The 21,014-nt window shown below is 48.4% G+C and overlaps 1 protein-coding gene across 1 annotated transcript in view; it reads left to right on the top strand.

Annotated features, from left to right (window-relative positions):
• GABBR2 (gamma-aminobutyric acid type B receptor subunit 2) overlaps positions 1 to 21,014 on the top strand; it is a 359,033-nt gene that overhangs the window by 42,404 nt on the left and 295,615 nt on the right. The window lies entirely within an intron of this gene.

Below are 21,014 nucleotides of genomic sequence, written 5' to 3'. Positions count from 1 at the left end.
GCTCCTGGGAGCCGGTACTGGGAAGCCTGGTTGTTCAGACCACAGAGCCTCCCGGTGAGGCCTCCTGGCGGCAGCTCTTCTGATTTGCAGGCCTGAGCGAGGACCAGGTCTCAGGGTGCATACTGGACAAGCAGATCGAGAATTCCCACTCACCTGGGAAGCCCTGGGAAGAGGCCCTAGTGTGACTGAGGAAAGTGGATAGGAATGGGTCCCAGACTGTCTCTGAAGGAGAGCAGAGAAGACATGGGTGTATGGAAAGGCAGGAGGAAGGTGGCTGCTCGGGCAGGGTAGAAGAGGCCAGGTTTACATCCTGACTCCGCAGCTTGTGGGCAAGAGTGAGTCACCAAACTCTTGGGTACTCACGTCCTCATCTCTCAAATGAGGTTAATTCTACTGAAAAGAGCTCTACAAGGCAAGTCTGAGGCTGTTCACTCCTTCAACATTTTAGGTGGATGAGCAGTGGTAGGAAGAGCCTGTCTTGCAACTGAGAGTGAGGTGCGAGGTCAGAGGGAAGGTCGATGGCTTTCCGTAGCCCTTAGTCTGGGGACTGAAATGACCTGGAATTAACCAGGCGAGTGATAGAGCAGCCGTGGTGCGCCAGGAGCCATTAGCCCGCTGAGAACGGGGATAACGCACGTGATATTACAGAGGTAATAACGTGACGGCCTTTGCCCTGCGCCCAGTCGCTCAGTCGTGCCCTGCTCCGTGTGACCCCAGGGACCGTAGCCCACCCGGCGCCCCTGTCCGTGCGGATTCTCCAGGCAAGAATACTGCAGTGAGTTGTGGGTCTTCCCAACTCAGGGATCAAATCCAGGTCTCCCACATTGCAGGTGGGTTCTTTCCCATCTGAACCCCCAGGGGGAGCCCAAGAATACTGGCGTGGGTAGCCTATCCCTTCTCCAGGAGATCTTCCTGATCCATGAATTGAACCGGGGTCTCCTGCATTGCAGGTGGATTTACCAGCTGAGCTACCAGGGAAGCCCATGATAATAAACTATTTGACCTTATTTGATGATAGAAACTCACATACCTCCAGTAGACAGAATAGTTTAAGGAATCCCCATGTGCTCATCACCCGGCTTCAACAGTTATCACCTCAGGGCCAGTCTTGTTTTATGATTATCCCCATTCACCTCTTCTCCTCCCTTATTATTTTGAAGCTAATCTCACATATCATATCATTTCATTAATAAATATCTTCATTTGTATCTCTAAAAGATAAGGATTCTCAATAATTATGATCACACATTTTAAAAAATCAACATTAATTCTTTTGTATCCTCAAATATCCAGTATGGTGCTCAAATTTCCAATTGCCTCATAAATGCCATACTTTTTTTGTTTAATTTGAATCAAGTCCACACATTGAGATTTGTTGGTATATCTCTTAAGCATCTTTTAAAAAAAAGATGTAGTAAAATATAAGAGTTCCCTGATGGCTCAGAGGGTAAAGTGTTTGCCTGCAATGCAGGAGACCTGGGTTTGATCCCTGGGCCAGGAAGATCCCCTGGAGAAGGAAATGGCAACCCACTCCAGTATTCTTGCCTGGAGAATTCCATGGATGGAGGAGCCTGGTAGGCTACAGTCCACTGGGTCACAAAGAGTCGGACACGACTGAGCGACTTCACTTAGTACTTAGTAAAATATACATAATGTGAGATTTACCATTTTAACCATTTTTAAATGTATGGTTCAGAGGCATTAAGTACATTCACATTGTTCTGCTACCATCACAGCCATCCATCTCTAGATGTTTATCATCTTCCCAAACTGAAGCCTTACACGCGTTAAACAGTAACTCCTCATTCGTCCCTTCCTCCAGCCTCTGGGAACCACATTCTGCTTTCTGTATTTATTAATTTGACTACTGCAGGTACCTCATATAAATGGAATCATACAGTATTGGTCTTTTTGTAGAATCATGCAGTATTTATCTGTTTGTGACTGGCTTATTTAACTTAGCATAATGTCTTTAAGGTTTATCCATGTTGCAGCGTGTGTGAGAATTTAATTTCTTTGTAAGGCTGAGTAATATTCTCTATTGTATTTATATGCCACATTTTGTTTATTCATTCACCTATTGATGGACGCTTGGGTTGCCCACATCTTTTGGCTATTTTGGCTATCGTGGAGAATCCTGCTATGAACAGGGGTGTGTAAATATCTCAAGTGGCTTTCAATCTGTGGGTACCCCCTTCAGCTCTCTCCTTCCTTTCTTTCCCTCGCTCTCCTTTTCTCTCCCTTTTTTCTCCTTGCAATTTACTTGTTGGTGAAACTGGGTCACTTGTCCTGTCGTGCTTCCCACTATCTGGGATCTTGTTGATGACCTCATTAACTCCTGGGCTGGTGAAGGTGTTTTACATTTTGTCATTTATACTGTACTCATTCTGTACCAGGCACAATTCTCAGCACTTAAAAATGTATGCGCTGAATTAACCCTATGCAGGAAGTACTGTTCTTTGAACCTCCGTTTTAAAGAGAGGGAAGCAGGTGAAGTAGAGATTAAACGACTCACCCTCGATCACCCAGTTAGCATGTGCAGAGCAGGATTCTGTGCCAGGCCATCAAGTTGAATTGTGCTATATACTGCTATTCAAGCTGAGGGGTTAATCACTCAAAAAGAGATCATGATTTAGATTCCTGGGGAGACAGGACTTAAACATGTGAAAAAAAAAACTAAAAACACACATGATAAAAAAAAAAGAGGTGGAAATTCAAGTTAACAGGAAATGTTACCAGACCACACCTAAATTACCTTCCAAATGAGTAAGGTATAGTGTGAGTATCAGTGGCTAGTAATGGAGGAGAAATCTCTTCATAGCTCTCAGAAGTCAATGTAAACACATGAACCATCTCAAGGTATTTTTTAAATATTTACTTTTATTTATTTATTTGGCTGTGCCAGGTCTTAGTTGCAGCACACAGGATCTTCAGCTGTAGCATGCAAACGCTTAGTTGCGGCACGTGGGACCTAGTTTCTTGACCAGGGATGGAAGGCGGGCCCCCCTGCATTGGAAGCGCTGAGTCTTAGTCACTGGACCACCAGGAAGTCCCCAACAGGGTGTTTTGTTAACAGAGTTGTGAATACTTGTTGCTAGAGAGCATATCCAGAATAGAGAGGCTTGCCACTCAGCAGAATAAAGCCAGGAGAGTGGCTGCCTGTCTTACCGAGAGCCCCATGCCCCATTTCCAAGAGCTGCATGTTTTTATGGTTGGAAAGTTTATAAGTACGTTTGCAACAACGCCACACCTTTTTGGAAAGTGGAGAAAATCATTAATCCCACCACTCCATCAGGTCAGTTTTTCTCAGTCTGTTCTGGTAGGCGTAAATGTGTACATATTTTTTGGTTGCTGCAGTGCTTTAGAAGTGTCTGAAACCTTAGTATCTGGGCTTGTGAACTGAAAGGAGAACATTTTCTTTCTTTTGCTGCTGTTTGTATCCCACTGCTCCAATTAGCTTTGGGTAAAAGTAAAACCCATGTGTTGTTGAGGGTTCTTTTGTGGCCTTGGGATTCCCGGAAGACTGGGAAGCGAGTTGGAGGCAGGGGGCTGTGATGGAAAAGGCTCCGGGTGCCCAAAGGTCCAGCGCGCTGTCCGCCTCCTTCGGCCCTGCCACAAACGCTCTGTGGGGCCTCACTGGGTCAAGCTGGGGTACCGCTGGGCCTTCACAGCTTTGACGCTTAAGGATGCTTGGATGCTAAGAAATCACAATTTTTTAAAACAAAAATGAAAGCTGCATTTGTCTCTGAGCTGTAAAGGAGGCTTTAAGGTTATATTTCTGAAAAAAAGAACACATCTTTTGTAGGAGAAAAATTGGTCAAATTGAGTCCTCCTGACTGGAGAGTTAAATCAGTTAGATTTAAATCAAATCTACCCAGCCTTGCCCTGTTGTCACTGAGAGATGAATCAGGAGAAATCTACCTTTGAAACTGACCTGGATTTTGAGACATCCATCACTTTTTAATGGATCTTTTTAATGGATGTGGACATTCTTTTGGGCTCTGTGATTTCTGGGGATGCCTGCGAATGAGGAAAAATGATGGCCAGCATGACCCATTTACAAAGAGTCATATTTAGGAAAATGGAAAGTAACTCAGACACCTAAAATGATGACCTAGAAACTGAGGAATGGTTAAGATTACCACCAGGTATTAGTTCTGTGGGGTCATCCAAAAGGTAGGGTATTGGCCTTGGTAGGACGTCGTCTAGTCCAGTGGGTCTGTGGCGGGATGCCAGACTGGCTGCATCTGAGTGCTCTGGGAGGTGGGTGGTGGGAAATCTTGTGGAAAATTCAGGTTCTTAGGCCCCACTCTCAACAAGTTCATTCTGTGGATCCAGGTGAGGTCTGGCAATCTGGGTATTTAAAGGCTCCTCCCTTGATTATGATGCTAACCCAGCTGGGTTTGGTGACCGCTGGTCTAGTCCAAGCTCATCCTTTCACAGGTAAGGAGATGGAGACACGGAGAAGGGGCGGGGTGGGGGTGTTACCTGGTGGGAGAGCTGGGTCTGAGAGGTGCTCTCAGACGCTTACCGTTCTACACCCTGAGAAAAGTGCACCTACGACGGTGCCGTCCAAACTTGGGAGTGCTTTTAAAAAATGCTCTTAAATGATAGTAGTGCCTCCTGGATTACTGCTGTTTAGTCGCTCAGTTGAGCTCAACTCTTTGTAACCCCATGGACTGCAGCACATGAGGCTCCTCTGTCCACAGGATTTCCCAGGCAAGAATACTGAAGCGGGTTGCCATTTCCTACTCCACATATAAATAAGGATAGAATGGAGGAAGGAGATTTAGAGAAATAGTTCTCTATTGGGTATATGACTGGTGGATACCTTCTTTCCTTTTGTTGTGAACTTGTTTGGAGGGAAAAAAATCTAAAAGATAAATAGCATTTCAAATAAATACCATTCTTATATATGGAAGTTGTACGTGAACAGTTGGAATCTTCTTCCCAATGACTAGCCCCCATACCATGGCCAGAATTCACGGTAATGAGGTCAAATATTTTACCATCATTTGGGTAAGAACGTTTACATTTATTTAACTTATGAGCAAAAGATGGGATTAGAGATCTTATTACCCTCTTGTATTTCTTCTCAGTGTAATTAACCTAATTCTTCCTCCTGTTGGTGGAGTGAAGAAGGGAAAGTAGGTGGCCTATTCATAAAACTGGCACGTCCAGCACTCCGGGCATCAAGGGGGGTAGGGCACAATTTTATTACGCTCCTGCTGGGAAACAGGCATGGAGCCAGGTACGGATTTCATGCAGCCTCCAGGGCCTCTGCTATGCACAGTTGAGGAAGCAGAGTCAGAGGGCTTACAGCTCTTGCCAGAATCCCAGAATTAGTGTGGGATAGATGGAGCCGAGACCAAATTTGGGGCCCTCTGTCTCCAGAGCCCACTACGTCTTCTGAGCTGGCGGCCCGCACGCTTCCTGGCCTGGGGAGAATGATGGAGCAGTGAGGAAGAGCTGGAGAAAGAGTATAGCAGGCCTCAGAGCTGCTCCTCTGGCATCATTGGGCAAAGTAACATAAAAATTACTCAATAACGTGGATTGCCAAATCCCAGTACCAGGTGCTAGAAGGCAGGGATTCCCAACAGGCAACCCCCAGCCTCTATTTGAGCATCCCTAGCAATGGGGAGCCCAGTCCCTTAAACAAAGCCTTCCCTGGATGTGAGCTCTGTAGGACAGGGACTGTGTCTTCTTGCCTCCCTAGCACATTTCCTGTGTTCAATGCATTGAGAGCATCCCCTGTTATAGGAGGGGTATTGTTCCTTATACTGCAACCAAATATTCTCCCTGCCCCATCTAATCATTGTGCCTGGGATGGATCATGAGTGATCCCTGGATGGAAAGTCAAGGGACAGAGGTTCTGGTCTTCAAGAACACTACACAATCATTCAGATTAAACAACATTGCTGGTATTACTGCTGGCTGAAGGCTTATCTCTGGTGCCCTATGAGGCCAGGATGGGTATGGGGGGCCCCTCTTAGAGATAGTACTCTGAGATCCCTGCCAGCCTTGGGACCTTGTGCCAGCCCAGTGCTGGACAACCCGCTTTAAGGCACCTTGTTATACCAGAGAGATAGTCTTATGTAATATGTAAGTAGACACCTGAGAAGAATATCATCCAAGAGCAACTGAGTCAGGACTTTCTACGATGTTCTCACAGGTGCTTAAATAGCTTTAAGGATTTTGAGGATGTGTCAGTTATCCAAAACTACCTCCAAGTTCGGTGATTCACTCGGGGACTCTCAAGACTCATCACACACACAGATATGACTTATTACAGTGAAGGAATGTAAAACGGAATCAGCAAAGGGAAAAGGCTCAGAGGCGAAGACCAGGGAGACCAGGTGTGAGCTTCCCAGAGCCTCTCCTAGTGGAGTCACACGGGATGCACTTAATTCCCCAGCAGTGGCCACGTGCGGGACACGCCGTCTACCGGCGAAGCTCCCCGGACACTTGTGCCCAGGGTCTTTACTGGGAGCCAGTTGCCTCGGCACCCTCTGCTGAGCACATCCCCCAAAGTCTCTAGACTCCCTGAAGATAAGTAGGTGTGGAGCGTAAACCATACCTGCACGAACAATTTTGGGATAGGAAGTTGCTCTTACCAGGAAATGGGGGAAACCCTCCTCAAATTCCAAGTTCCCAGGTACCAGCCAAGGACCGCCCTCATGAGCAGACCTTTCTGAGGATACAATCTCTGGCCTGTTCCACTAGCCTTTTGGCCACAGAGGCACTATTGCACGGTGGTCCTCCCTAGGGAACCTGGAGCCGGGCTGCCTGGGTTCCCATCCTGGCCCGCTGTCTGCTGTGGAGGTAATCTTGGGCCAGTTATTTAACGGTTCTGTGCCTCTCTTTCCTCATCTGTACAATGAGAATAATAGTACCCACCTCACAGAGTTGGATGAGGACTCAGTGAGTTAGTCTGTGTGAAGCACGCCAACAAGGCCTGGCATATAGAAAACACTAAATAATACAAGCTTAGCTGCTACCATTATTACTATTTTGGATATAATTTAAGGTTCTGAGGCACCAAATATACACGCTTGGTTGCAGTCAAGAAGCTTTCTGAGGAACCATACTAGAAATGGCCTCCCTAGGCCATGTCTGATTTGAGGCAGGGCTGGATCTGGGCATTTATACGCCCGGGGACCGTTAGAGCCTGAGGGGATTGGAGACTCGGTTACTGTTGGCCTCCTGAGCATAGAGGAATCTGCACTGGAGAAAATTCTCCGGAGGAGGTCGATGGCGACGGGAAAGGCTGAAGGCACAGGCCAGCCATCCAGCGGTCTGACGGCAGTGATGTGATGAGCTTGACCCCTTCGTCCACCTTCCTCCGTGTGTGGTGGAAAGAGCTTCCAGTTCCAGCCATGCCACCAGCTTGCCCAGAGACCTCGGGCTGGCCCCTGCCACTCCTTGGGGCTGGACAGGATGTTCCAGAGTCCCCCAGCTCTGACAAACTGTGCTTCTAGGGGCCTCGCTGGAGCTGAATCTGGGTTAATATGCCGGCAAGTTCTGAGGTCTCCGTGTTAGAACCCAGGAGTCCTTTTAGGCTGACCCAGGCAACCCAGACACACTTCAGCCCCCGGCCTCCTTTTCCTCATTCACAATATTGTCCCTTCTGCTGTTTGCTGCCTACGTCTGTGTCTGTAGCTGTCCAGTACGTCTGTGTTTGGAGGTCATGGGTTACGACTGGGCCAGTGACCGTGTGTCTATGGCCGCCAGCGGCCGGGAGCTGCGGTGCAGAGGAAAGCGTGTTCGGGCAGCACTTGCACGCTTGCTGTCTCTCCTGACCGAGTGCCGCGGGTCATGTGCTCTCTTCTCAAGGTGACGGTGCAGCGAGGGGTGGAAGGCAGGCTGCATCAGGTGGGATTTGGGGTCACAGGTGACAGGAACTCAGATCAAGCTGACTTCAGGGGAGAGACGGAAGCAGTTGGGTGGGAACGGAATCGTTCCAGGAACGGAATCACTCCCGGACTTGGTTCTTCTCTCCCGTCCCTTTCTGATTCTGTGTTGGCTGCGTTGTCTTGTAGCTTTTCTCCTCTTGGTGGGAAGACAGCAGCCAGCTGCTCTCAGCAACACCAGGAAAAAAAAAAAACAGATTCATTTTGCTAACAGAGGAGACAGAGGCCCCCAGATTGAGCCTCAGTGGACCTGTTGGGGTCAGCGCCCATCTCTGCCCCTGGCACTATGGCTGTGGGGATACGGTTGGCTCACGTGAGCTGAGAGCAGAGGAAGGGTGGAAAGCCCATGGAAAATACAGGCTGTGTTTCCAGGAAGAGGAAGGCATGGGCATTGAGCTCATTCTTTCCCTCTCCCTAAGGAGCTCACAGTCTTATTGGGGGAAGCAGACACAGAAACATCAAGAGGGGTCCCAACTAAAATAAAGGCAGAATGACATTTTTGCTCTATTAAAATCTTTATATCAGCAAATTTCAGGAACAGAGACAGAGGGAGGAAAGTCTGCTACACACGTGGAACTGTGATGCCTGTGTGTGTGTGTGTGTGTGTGTGTGTGTGTCTATGTGTGTGTGTCTATGTGTGTGTGATGGGCAGAGCCTAAGCGGGGATTTCCTGTTGGAAATGACCTTTCTCTGTCACTGTCGCTGCCCCACTGCTAGCCTCTGGGCACTCACCATGCCCCACCGCCATGCCGCCCTGACCGCCTGCCGGGATCTTGCACTAGTAGGTGGATGTTTATCCCAGCTCCCTTGACCCCAAAGTCCCCAGTGGACTGAGTCCAGTCACCCGCGGCAGGAACCTGCTCGACAGAGCGCTCTGGATTCCAACTCCCCTTCTGTTTCACTTCTGCTTTTCCTTACTGGTGTTTTTTTGGGTCATCTCTCAAATAAACATCCTCATTCCAGAGTCTGCTTCTGGAGAAAGCAGCTAAGACAGCCTGGAAGAATAAGTAAGACTTGGATGTTTATGCATGCTCAGTTGCCTCAGTCGTGTCTGACTCTTTGTGACCCCATGGACTGTAACCTGCCCGCTCCTCTGTCCATGGGATTCTCCAGGCAAGAATACTGGAGTGGGCTGCCATTTCCTTCTCCCAGGGGATCTTCCCAACCCAGGGGTCAAACCCGCCTCTCCTGTGTCTTCTTCATTGGCAGGTGGATTCTTTACCCACTGAGCCACCCGAGGGAGGGAGGTGATTAGGGTGGAGGGAAGGTAGAAACAACGCAGGAATCACGCGAGGGGAAGTTGGAGATGGAACAGAGTGCACAGAACATAGAAGAGAGACAGTGGATTCAGTTTGGCCCAAACAGCACTTCTCAAATCTTTTTGACTGTGATCCATAGTAAGATGTGCATTTTATAGCGTGATACAGTACACCTACACCTACACACGCACACACACTCATAGACATATCTAAAACAGAATTTTCATGAAACGAAAGCTTCCTGTGTGCGATGCAGTCTGGCATTTCTTATTCTGTTCTACTTTAAGAAAAATTCCTGGTCAGGACCTGCTAGATCAATTTGGTGTCTCACTTATAAAGTGGGATATGCAGTTTAAAAAACACTGGACTAGAGGCAGTGGGGTAAGAAGCAGAGTACGGGTGATAGGGGAGAACGTTAGGTTAGATGAGCCCTCAGAGGCGCTTGAATGTCAGGCTGAAACATCTGCGCTTGGTTGAGAGTGGTGGGAGCCACTGCGGGTTCTCAGTAAAGGTGAGCTTCAGCAAGCTTATGATGACGGTGTAGGGGAGGGGCTGAAGAAGCCAGGAGACCTGTGAGGAGCCTGCCTTGTGGTCCAGCTGAGATGCCCCAGGGTCTGCTTAGAGCTGGGGAGGGGGTGGAGAGGCGGGAGCCATTCCCTGGTGAAGGCACCTGGCCTTAGTGCCTAGTTGGGCCTGAAGACCAAGGAAAGGAAGAAAGAGACGCTGGGGGCTCCAGGAGGCTCAGTGGAGGAGGGCGGGGCCAGCGCCTGCCTTGGTTCCCGATGAACTATTTATCAGGGCATGAAAGTTTCATTAATGTTATTCCGGTCTGCGAGTCTGGAAACGTCATAAAGAACTTGTTGACTGGTCAAGCAGCTTGTGCTTAATGCATCCAGGGAGCAGAACTGTTCCCAGGGCTGTCGTAAGTGGGAAGGAATCGTGCTGCAGCCGCCTTGCTTCCTGATGAATTTCACTCTACGACTCTACACAGCACCCCTCTCTCCCCTTGGGTGAGGCCCTCTGGCTCCCCCCAGCCCCTCAACCTACTTACTGCAGGATTCAGATGGAGCAGCTTGGAGGGCGGGGGGCTGGTACTGCGTTCTAGCCGTTCATTCACAACGCTTACCTGGCCAGGGGCCCACTGGATGCTGAGGATGCTAATTTGGTCCCTCCCTCCTCATAGTCTTACTGGGGAACCAGACAGAGAAACGCAAAGATACTACGTATAAAAGTAGCTCAACTAAAGTGAAGGCAGAATGGAATGTCTGCCTTATTAAAACTGGTGCAAAAATCTTCAGGAACAAAGATAGAGGCAGGAAGGAGAAATAACTTTTTGAACACCAGTGATGTGGCAATTGCATGCTTGTGGCTTTATTTACACTGGACGGTTTGTCCTGCAGTAACTCGGTTGGTGTTGTATGAATCTGTAAGCAGTCCTCCAGTCAGAATTACCTGTGTGTGTAGGGGTATGGTGTGTGTGCGTGACATGTGGTGTGTGGGAGTGGGGGGCATGGCATGTGTGTGTGTGCACGCGTGCATGGTGTGTGGGGGTAGTAGGCATGGTGTTTGTGTGTGTGTTATGTGTATTGTATATGGTATGTGTATATGTCAGTTACAACACAGATCCTTGGGTCCCATCCCAGACCTACTGATTCAGATTCTCTGTCTGTGCAGAGGTGGAGGGGTGTGGAGGGAGCCCAGGAGCCTGCATTTTACAAGGCCGCCAGGCGATTCCTATGTGTGCTAAGGTATGAGACTCTCAGAGGGAGCAGCTGGCAGGGAGAGGCTGGCACTGAGTGGGCAGCTAAATCTCAGGAAGGGGCTCCTGGGTCCAGGGAGAGGGTGAGTGGGAATGTGGGAAACCAGGATTTTCTTGGCCCATCATAAGTGGGTCTTGTCTTTGAAACTTTTTCTTCTGCATATGCATGTGTGAGAGAGATGATGATTCGATATGAGGCTGAAATTTATGCCAGGTTAATTAAGTTGTGTTTGTAGGAAAAGTGTGTCACTACAAGGCATGCAGTTTCTCTTTTCCTGGAGGGGGGGCGGGACCCAGTGGTCCTGTCCATCCCAAGGCAATGCCAGGCTCCTGGCAGCTGTCACGTCCATGGGTGTGGCGGTCCAGGTTACCCCAGCCACGCAAGGCAGTGAGTGACAGGCATCCGCATGCTCAGTGGACACTTTGGGCAAATAGGACCTGTTTCTGTGGTGGTTGCTGGATGTCTCGGAGCAAGAGGCCCTGCTGGAGAGGACGCTCTCTTGAGATGTCTTAGGCACGGGGCTCCCAGCGTTCTCCATCACTGTGCTCCGGGCAGAGCCACACACTCACCTTCACTGCCTGTGGGTCAGCACACAGTCTTTTGGGAGGAAGAAAGGAAGTACAGGGCAAGGGGAGAGGAAGAACCAGCCCTGCGTGGAAATGGGGCCCTGGTTCCTGCCTATCCCCACCAGGCTCTCTGCTCCCCTGGACAAGTCGCTTCCTTCTCCAGGTCTTCTCCAGCTTTAACCTGGAGGATTTGAACTCGATTATCTCTAAGTGCACGCGACCTCAGGCATTTTGAGTCAGTGATTAGAATTTGACAGCAAACATTTCTCATTAATCTAGAACACTCCTTGGATAACTGTAGAGTTATGTATTTTGTTCTAGGTCTCTTTCCAGGTCTTTTCATCTCTTTGTTCCCATTTTGTACTCCTATTTTTACCTCCTCTTTTTTTCCTCACTTTCTTCAAAGGGATTTGGGAAGACAGACCTGGGTTTGAATCCAGACTGTACCACTTCTGTCTGTGTGACCCCTGGCAGATTATTTATAGGTTATATAAGCCTCGGTTTACTCATATGTCAAACAGGAATAGTAATAATATCTATCCTCTGATTGTTTTGTTATTAAATGAGATATTCAGGTATACGACCTAGTTCAGTTCTGTTCAGTCGCTCAGTCATGTCCAACTCTTTGTGACCCCCATGGACTGCAGCATGCCAGGTTTCCCTGTCCATCACCAACTCCCGGAGCTTGCTCAAAATCATGTCCATTGAGTCAGTGATGCCATCCAACCATTTCATCCTCTGTCATCCCCTTTTCCTCCTGCCTTCAATCTTTCCCAGCATCAGGGTCTTTTCTAGTGAGTCAGTTCTTCGCATCAGGTGGCCAAAGTATTGGAGTTTCAGCTTCAGCATCAGTACTTCCAGTGAACACCCAGGACTGATCTCCTTTAGGATGGACTGGTTGGATCTCCTTGCAGTCCAAGGGACTCTCAAGCGTCTTCTCCAACACCACAGTTCAAAAGCATCAATTCTTCAATGCTCAGATTTTTTTATAGTCCAACTCTCACATCTATACACGACTACTGGAGAAACCATAGCTTTGACTAGATGGGCCTTTGTCAGCAAAGTAATGTCTTTGCTTTTTAATATGCTGTCTGGGTTGGTCATAGCTTTTCTTCCAAGGAGCAAGTGTCTTTTAATTTCATGGCTGCAGTCACCGTCTGCAGTGATTTTGGAGCCCCCAAAAATAAAGTCTGCCACTGTTTCCATTGTTTCCCCATCTATTTGCCATGAAGTGATAGGACCGGATGCCATGATCTTAGTTTTCTGAATGTTGAGTTTTAAGCCAACTTTTTCACTTTCCTCTTTAACTTTCATCAAGAGGCTCTTTAGTTCTTTACTTTCTGCCAAAAGGGTGGTGTCATCTTCATATCTGAGGTTATTGATATTTCTCCTGGCAATCTTGATTCCAGCTTGTGCTTCATCCAGCCCAGAATTTCTCATGATGTGCTCTGCATAGAAGTTGAATAAGCAGAGTGATGATATACAGCCTTGACGTATTCCTTTCCCAATTTGGAACCAGTCTGTTGTTTCATGTCCAGTTCTAGCTGTTGCTTCTTGACCTGCATACAGTTTTGAAGGAGGCAGGTCAGGTGGTTTGGTATTCCCATCTCTTGAAGAATTTTCCACAGTTTGCTGTGATCCTCACAGTCAAAGGCTTTGGCACAGTCAATAAAGTAGAAATAGATGTTTTTCTGGAACTCTCTTGCTTTTTCGATGATCCAGTGGATGTTGGCAATTAGATCTCTGGTTCCTCTGCCTTTTCTAAAACCACTTTGAACATCTGGAATTTCACGGTTCACATATTGCTGAAGTCTGACTTGGAGAATTTTGAGCATTACTATACTAGTGTGTGAGATGAGTGCAATTGTGTGGTAGTTTGAACATTCTTTGGCATTGCCTTTCTTTGGGATTGGAATGAAAACTGACCTTTTCCAGTCCTGTGGCCACTGCTGAGTTTTCCAAATTTGCTGGCATATTGAGTGCAGCACTTTCACAGCATCATCTTTTAGGATTTGAAATAGCTCAACTGGAATTCCATCACCTCCACTAGCTTTGTTTGTAGTGATGCTTCCTATCTAGCATATAATAAGTGTATTGGATTTCTGTTATGTCTATTACAAGTCACCACTAATTTGGCTTTTAACAACACAGACTTATTATCTCACAGTTCTGGAGGTAGGAGATCCGACAGGGTCTTGGTGGGATAAAGTCCAGATGTTGTCAGCAGTGTTGCATTCGGGAAGATAAGAGGGGGAATCTCATGGAGACTGCAGGCTCTTGCTTGGCTCCTGGTCTGTCCTAAGGTCGTGACAGGCACTCACGTCTCAGGCTGCGTGGCTCTGATGTTCACTTCTCTGCCTTCCTCTCCCACAAAGTGTGAGTCGCCCAGTTGTGTCTGACTCTGTCCACTCCATCCTCTGTCCATGGGACTCTCCAGCACGAATCCTGGAGTGGGTTGCCATGCTTGCCTCCAGGGGATCTTCGTGACCCAGGGATCAAATCCAGGTCTTCTGCATTTGCAGGTGGATTCTTTACCATGTGAGTACCAGGGATGCCAGAATGCCCACTTTTAAGGACCCTTGTAATTACAGTGGGTCCACCCAGGTGACCCAGGATACTCTGCCTATTTCAGGGTCAGCTGATTGGCAACCTGAATGTCGTCTCTTGCTTGATTCTCCTTTGTCATGCAGCACCGTCACAGATTCCGGATATTAGGATGCATGCGTTCTTGGGGGACCGTTATTTCTGCTGACCACAAGCCTACAATTATTAGTCAAGTTCATGAAAGCCATTACTCCCACCTTTCCCTTTGGAAATAGGAGTGAGGGGGGGATGCGGAAAAATGGGGGAGGGGAAGGCTCTCCAAGCCGCTAGATGCACCTTCCTTTCCCACAGTTGGTGAGTGCAGAGCCGCTGGGTTAGGCCTTGTGTGTGGAGCTCATCTTTGTACCAGGCTGCCTGTGGCAGGGAGATTGAACTTACTCAGAGTCAGTGCAGAGACCCAAGCTTAGGGGACTTGGCGCTGGAGGAAAGTTTCAGCTCAGTAATGTCTGTTGGACGTTTTTAATGGTCACAGCTCTTCAAAATTGGGATGGGTCTCCCTCGAAGGGAAGGGACTCCCTGTCCTTGGAGGTGTGTAAGCGGAGGCCCAGCAAGCTAGATCAATGTTTCCACACGTCTCTCACCAGCAGCTTCCCGGAGCCTCACCCCAGACCCACTGTAACAGAGTCTCCAGTAGAGGGCCTGGGACTCTGACTTACAGGAGACACTGACCCAAAGGATATTTCACCCCTGAGATGCTTTGCTCCTGAAATTCTTTTTTGCTTTTCAAAAACCAAATGAATCTGTGTGCTTAAATCCCCATCGCTCCTCTGTGAGGGACTGACTGCTCTCCAAGAGTGTGCTTCAATTTCCTGAAAGCTCTTGGGGTTGAACCCTCTGCTCAGCGTGAAACAACCTGAGGGCCTGCCTTTGCAAGTTACAGGCGACCCTCAGAGTCCGGAGAAGGGTTGGGCAGCCCCACGATTCATTTCTCTGGCCACGGAGGTAATTTCTGATAAAGTCTTGGCCTTTTGTTTTCGCCAAGTACCTTGATGGAGAATTGAAATTGGTTTTCTCTCCCCAGTGCGTCTTTTCACATGAACTTAAATTGCCGGAATTTCTGGCGTAACCTAATATGTTGTCATGCCACCCACATCATTTGTCACGATGAAGAAAGGTGGGGAGCACAGGCCTGCTTCCTTGGTGAGGTTTGCCGCCTCCTTCTTGCAGTCATTGCTGGAGCATATCTATGATGCAGAAATGCAGGGTCTATAACACACAGAATCAAAATGAGGGGTATGGTGGGATGTGCAAGGGAGCTGGGGAGCTAGTGGTGGTGTGCTGGGCATGTGGTGGAGGCTGCAGTCTGCACGTTAAGCACACGCGTGATTTCTCATGCACGCTGGAGGCTAAGAACCACCATTAAATACTCAGCTTCATGGGCAAAAGGAGCTAAAGAGAGGCAACCTTTCCCCGGTCTAGAGAGACCATCTTTTACTTCCTGTTCTGCTTTCTTGTCTTCCTCCTGCAAACACTCCTGTACCTGCTCTGGCCACACTAAGGCGGTCTGCATTCCCCCAGCATGGCGTGAAGGTCCACATTGCCTTGCCTTTCCTTGGGCAGTTCCTTCTGCCTGGTCTGTTGCTTTAAATAAGAAATTATTTATTTTTGGCTGTGCTGGGACTTTGTTGCTCTCTGAGGGCTTTCTCTAGTTGCGGTGCACAGCTTCTCATTGCATCGGCTTCTCTCAGCTCACAGGCTCCGGGGCAGGCTCAGTAATGTGGTACCCCGGGCTCACTTGCCCCATGGCATGTGGAATCATCCCAGACCAGGGGTCGAACCCACGTCCCCTGCATTGGCAGGCGGATTCTTAACCCCTGGACCATCAGAGATGTCTCGTCACATTTGACTTAAAGGCTCAACCTACAGATGCCTCCTTCTGGAAGCCTTCCCTGATTCCACCTCGGGAGGCAGTCACACCTCCCGCCTTTTGCTTTGTCTGAGCTAGAGTAGGACAGTTCACTGAGTTGTGTCATGAGTCCCAGATAGTATTCCTGGCTCTGTCTCCCACACTGTTGTTCTGGGAATTAACTGGGTGGCGGTCTCTCTCATTCTCTCCCTCGGCGGGGTCACTCTCTAGACATGTGTGGAATGCAGGGACCACCCCGCCACTTCTTACCTCCGATACTTTCCCTGGTGTGGCCTCCCAGCCTCAGTGGCTGTCCCAAAATGCCCCGTGGTTGCTCTAAGCTCTGAACGTGCCATTTCTGTGAATCTTTGATGAAAATAGAGACAGAGCAGTATGCTAATCAGGGAAAGATTGTCTTTATAGAGTACAGCTGATAAGATAATTTGCATATTCCGGTTCATTGTTGTATTTCGAGTAAGTTACGTTATTCCTTAAAGGAGCTGGGGCCCAGTGGCTTCCAGGAAGATTTAGCAGGAGATGTACTCTCAGAAACAGGCTGGGTGTCATAGACCAAGGTTAGATCGAAAGTTAGGGGATCACAGGGAGGCAGATATTTTAGGTCAGTAATAGGAAGGGCTTTGACGGTCAAAGTTGCCAGCAACCAAGAGGCTTCCCATCACTTGAGGGGGATGTTCGAGCAGAATTTGACTGAACTCTGCTCAGAGGTTTGATAGAGGCTGAGAGGCTTGGCTGTCATACATTCCAGTGTCAGGAATCACCGGATGTCTACACTTTTGATGGGCATAAATTATTAGTTTATTATCATTTTATATTTACTAACAATACTTTGTTAGTCTCTTAGTATTCCAAGGTTGCCATAACAAAGGCCACCGCCTGGGTGGCCTGAAACAACACAAATTTGCTTTTTTCACGTTTCTGGGGGCCGGAAGTCCAGAGTTAAGGCGGCAGCAGCGCCTTGCTCTCCCCGAAGGCTCTCAGGCAGAATCCTTCCTCGCCTTCTCTGATGGCTCCTCACGTTCTTGGGCTTGCGGCAGCACCCCTCCCATTTCTGCCTTCACCTTCACATGGCCTTCTTCCTTGTGTATCTCTCCCTGTCTTCTCTCAGACATAGAGAAGGACACCAGACCCTGGACTTAGGGCCCGCTCCAAACCCAGGGTGGTCTCACCTCAAGATCCTTCACTGATTACATCTGCAGAGACCCTATTTCCCAATAAGGCCAGATGCTGAGTGTCCAGGTAGATGTGAATTTGGGGGAACACTACTTCACCCACAAAAAATGTGTGTAAAACATTCCACCAGGAATGTGCTCACCTTCTAATGCCCTGCCCCAGGAAGAACCATATTCTTGTTGGTTAGGCCTTCACATGGATAGACTGGAATAATGGGAATGATGTTTCTATCAAGGGGCCATATCAGGGGAACCCAGATGGGAGGTACGCTGAGGCTCTTTGCCCATCTCCCGATCACCCCTGAGGTCATCTGTGTCTCCTGCATGCTGATGGGGTCCCCCCTAAAGGCCCCACTGACCTTCTCTGGGTCCCTGTCTCTAGGCCACTCGGCCACATATGGCAGCTCTGAAAAGGCACCTCAGCCATACCCATGGGTGGCAGACAGATTCACCACAACTTCAGCTGCTGCCTTCTGAAATCTGTCACCACTTGTGTGTGGGGACTAGGCTTCCCAGGGACTGCTCTCAGCCAGCACTGAGCTGAGCAGGGACTCTAGATCAGACCCAGTCACGGGAGACACAGGTCTCCTCTGATGACACCGTGGGTTCAAAGGCTCCCCATCGGCCTTGCTGGGCACCCCTCGGACTGCATTGCCACTGTCCGCCCTTCCCGAGTGTTCTCTGTCCTGCTCCTGGGGTCAGACAGACACTGTGGCCTCCTGCTCTCCCAGCCCCATTCTCTCTCTGAATCCTTCCCCCTGTGACAATCTTTCTCATCTAATCCTGCCCTGGCGTCTGCTTCTCCGAGGAATTAGACCAACACAGGCTGGATGCCTTGGCCTCCTCCTCCTGAGGGCTGGTTTGGAGAGGCATTCCTGCCAGTCCCTCAGTTACCCACAGCAATGACTGGCTCAACAGCTTGCCCTGCATCCACGTTTTCTTCTTGTCTGTCTTGCCTCTTGGCTCCCTTGCAGGATGGCTGGCTTCTCTACTGTCAGGCAAGCTCTGCTCTTGGGGAAACTAACACAAATGCAGATTGGGAGGAAGCCTCGATTTCCTATAAGGATATTTAAGACATGGACTCATACACGTTTAGATTGGGACCCAGCTTCCTTTTACAGATGCGACAGTGTTGGCCCTGGGAAGACTCAGTCACCATCTCTGACGTCTTTTTTCTTTTGAGGAAGAGGCGAGGGGGGGATTGCACGTTCTTTGATTTTCTTTGCCTTGCCAGGTTCTAGACTCTCCCCTTGTTTCTGTTCCTCTTTGTTGAGACTTCCATGGCACCTCTGTTTTCCTTGATCCTCTTCTCCCCCTCCCCGAGGCATCACCTGGGAAAGACCATCTCCTTACCTCTCCTCCTTACAGAGCCATTCCCTGTAGTTGGTGATTAGACCCACTGATGTTTATTTCCAGGGTCTTTCTTGTTCTAGGATGGTTTTAGATGAGCTTTAAAACCATCTGCCTGCTACCGGCTCCTCTCCCCTCTACAGTTTTCCCCAAACTGCAGTTCTCGGCACTTGCTCTCACTGAGATTTTGACTTTGCTTTTCCACTTCTAGGTAATTTGAGGTTTGGGGAATCTGCATCTTCTATCTTGTTAAAGGTGTGCTTATTATGTGTTCTTCTTGTTCCTTACTGTTCCTTGGAGACTGTATTGGGAGTTCGGGACTTAGATGGCTTGCATCACCTCATCCCCAAAATCTCTCCTTTGCCCCTGGCATTTTTGCTGCCCTTTTGTGGTGAGGAGGAGGACCCCACACTGAGGTCTTCTTCTTCTTTTTTTTTTTTTTTTAATATTTTGTTGTTTTCTTTTTCTTTTTTCTCCCATTTATTTTTATTAGTTGGAGGCTAATTACAATATTGTAGTGGTTTTTGCCATACATTGACATTAATCAGCCATGGATTTACATGTGTTCCCCATCCCGATTCCCCCTCCCACCTCCCTCCCCATCCCATCCCTCTGGGTCTTCCCAGGGCACCAGCCCTGAGCACTTGTCTCATGCATCCAACCTGGGCTGGTGATCTGTTTCACCCTTGATAGTATACTTGTTTCGGTGCTGTTCTCTCAGAACATTCCACCCTCACCTTCTCCCACGGAGTCCAAAGTCTGTTCTGTACATCTGTGTCTCTTTTTCTGTTTTGCATATTCGGTTATCGTTACCATCTTTTTAAATTCCATATATATGCGTTAGTATACTGTATTGGTGTTTATCCTTCTGGCTTACTTCACTCTGCATAATGGGCTCCAGTTTCATCCATCTCATTAGAACTGATTCAAATGAATTCTTTTTAATGGCTGAGTAATATTCCATGGTGTATATGTACCACAGCTTCCTTATCCATTCGTCTGCTGATGGGCATCTAGGTTGCTTCCATGTCCTGGCAATTATAAACAGTGCTGCGATGAACACTGGGGTGCATGTGTCTCTTTCAGATCTAGTTTCCCACACTGAGGTCTTCTGACAAGTGGCATCTGGAACTGACTTGCACTGGCTCAAAAGAGCTCAAGGTAACTTGTTGGGAATGTTTGAAGCTGGCTGACTCCAAGTTGGTAGCTTGATATGGGCAATGATGGAAGTATTCACAAGGCGGAAACCGTCCACTGCCTCTAACCAGGCTGTCCCCTACACTCAGGTGTTTATGAGACCTTGACCAGCACACCCCCAGCTGCGTACAGTTGTGTTTCTCCACTAGCACGTGCACTTTCTGAGACTGCGGAGTGCGCCGCGTTGCTTCACACACAGAGGCCACGGGGGGTGCTGAGTGAGTGAGCGACACCGACTGGGTGTTCCAATTGCTTACCAGTCAGCGCAGAACGTCCCGAACCTGGGGGTGGGACAGCCGTCCTTCCATCACTTTATGATGCTCAGGGGCCTCGTGGGGCAGGAAGTCGCAGGGATGGCTTGTCCTGCCCTGTGGTTTGGGAAGACTTGACGTCTGAGCTTAGCTGAGACTGTCAGAGGCCCAGCACACGGTGTCTCCGTGTGGTTTGGTTTCTCCCAGCAAGTGGCCGGGCTTTGAGATGGAGCCTCCCGAGAGCCCAGGAAGAAACCCTGAGTGCATGTCTCAGGAGCAGCAGATCACAGCTGCATGGCCTTTATGACCCCATCTTACAGGTCATGTAGCCTCACTCTTACCATACTTTGTGACCAGAACACTCACAAGTCTTCTCAAATTTGAGAGGCGGGGACGGAGACACACAGTCTTCCTCTAAAGGGAGATATGTCTACGAGTTTTGGTGCCGTGTTTTCAAATGGCCACAAAGTTACACAGCAGTAAATTTATCACTATGACCCTTCTACTAAGACTTACTTATTAATTCATTAATATGAATTAATTCGTTCATACTTATTAATTAATTCATTAATTCATGGAGTGTGTGGTGACTTTTGTCAGGCTGGGGCGACAAGGATAAATAAGACCCAGCCTTGCTTCTGAGAGCACAGACACAAGGTCCGTGTGGCACGTGCACATCCAGCTGACGGTGGTTGGATGTGAGCAGTCACTTCATTCTGCCTAAAAGTCAGTCAAGGCCACGTGCACAGAAAGTGCTGAGTAATTGCTCTTGTCCAGGCTAATTCAGCTTTGTAACCTCAAGTCTGAAGTCAGTAGTGTGGAGTACTTTAAATTAGCTGTAAAATTTCAATCCAATTGCTAAACTGCTTAAATTATCAAGTTTGCTCATTGCTAGTTGAATGCATGCATAATTAATTTTTTTCTAAAGTCTGGACTAAAAGCTGCTGAAGTCAGGTTTTTTTTCTTGAATTGGATTCAGATGTCACAGGGAAGTCTTTGGTTTTATGATGTAACCCATGGCAGCGCACAAGTTTAAAGGATTTTTAGTTGAGCTCTGTGTTGGGGAGCAAGATAAGTTAGA

The sequence above is a fragment of the Cervus elaphus genome, chromosome 29 (assembly GCF_910594005.1).
Source record: "Cervus elaphus chromosome 29, mCerEla1.1, whole genome shotgun sequence".
NCBI classification, from domain to species: domain Eukaryota; kingdom Metazoa; phylum Chordata; class Mammalia; order Artiodactyla; family Cervidae; genus Cervus; species Cervus elaphus.
The sequence above is the reverse complement of the archived record's forward strand: the minus strand, read 5'-3'. Positions and strand labels throughout refer to the sequence as shown.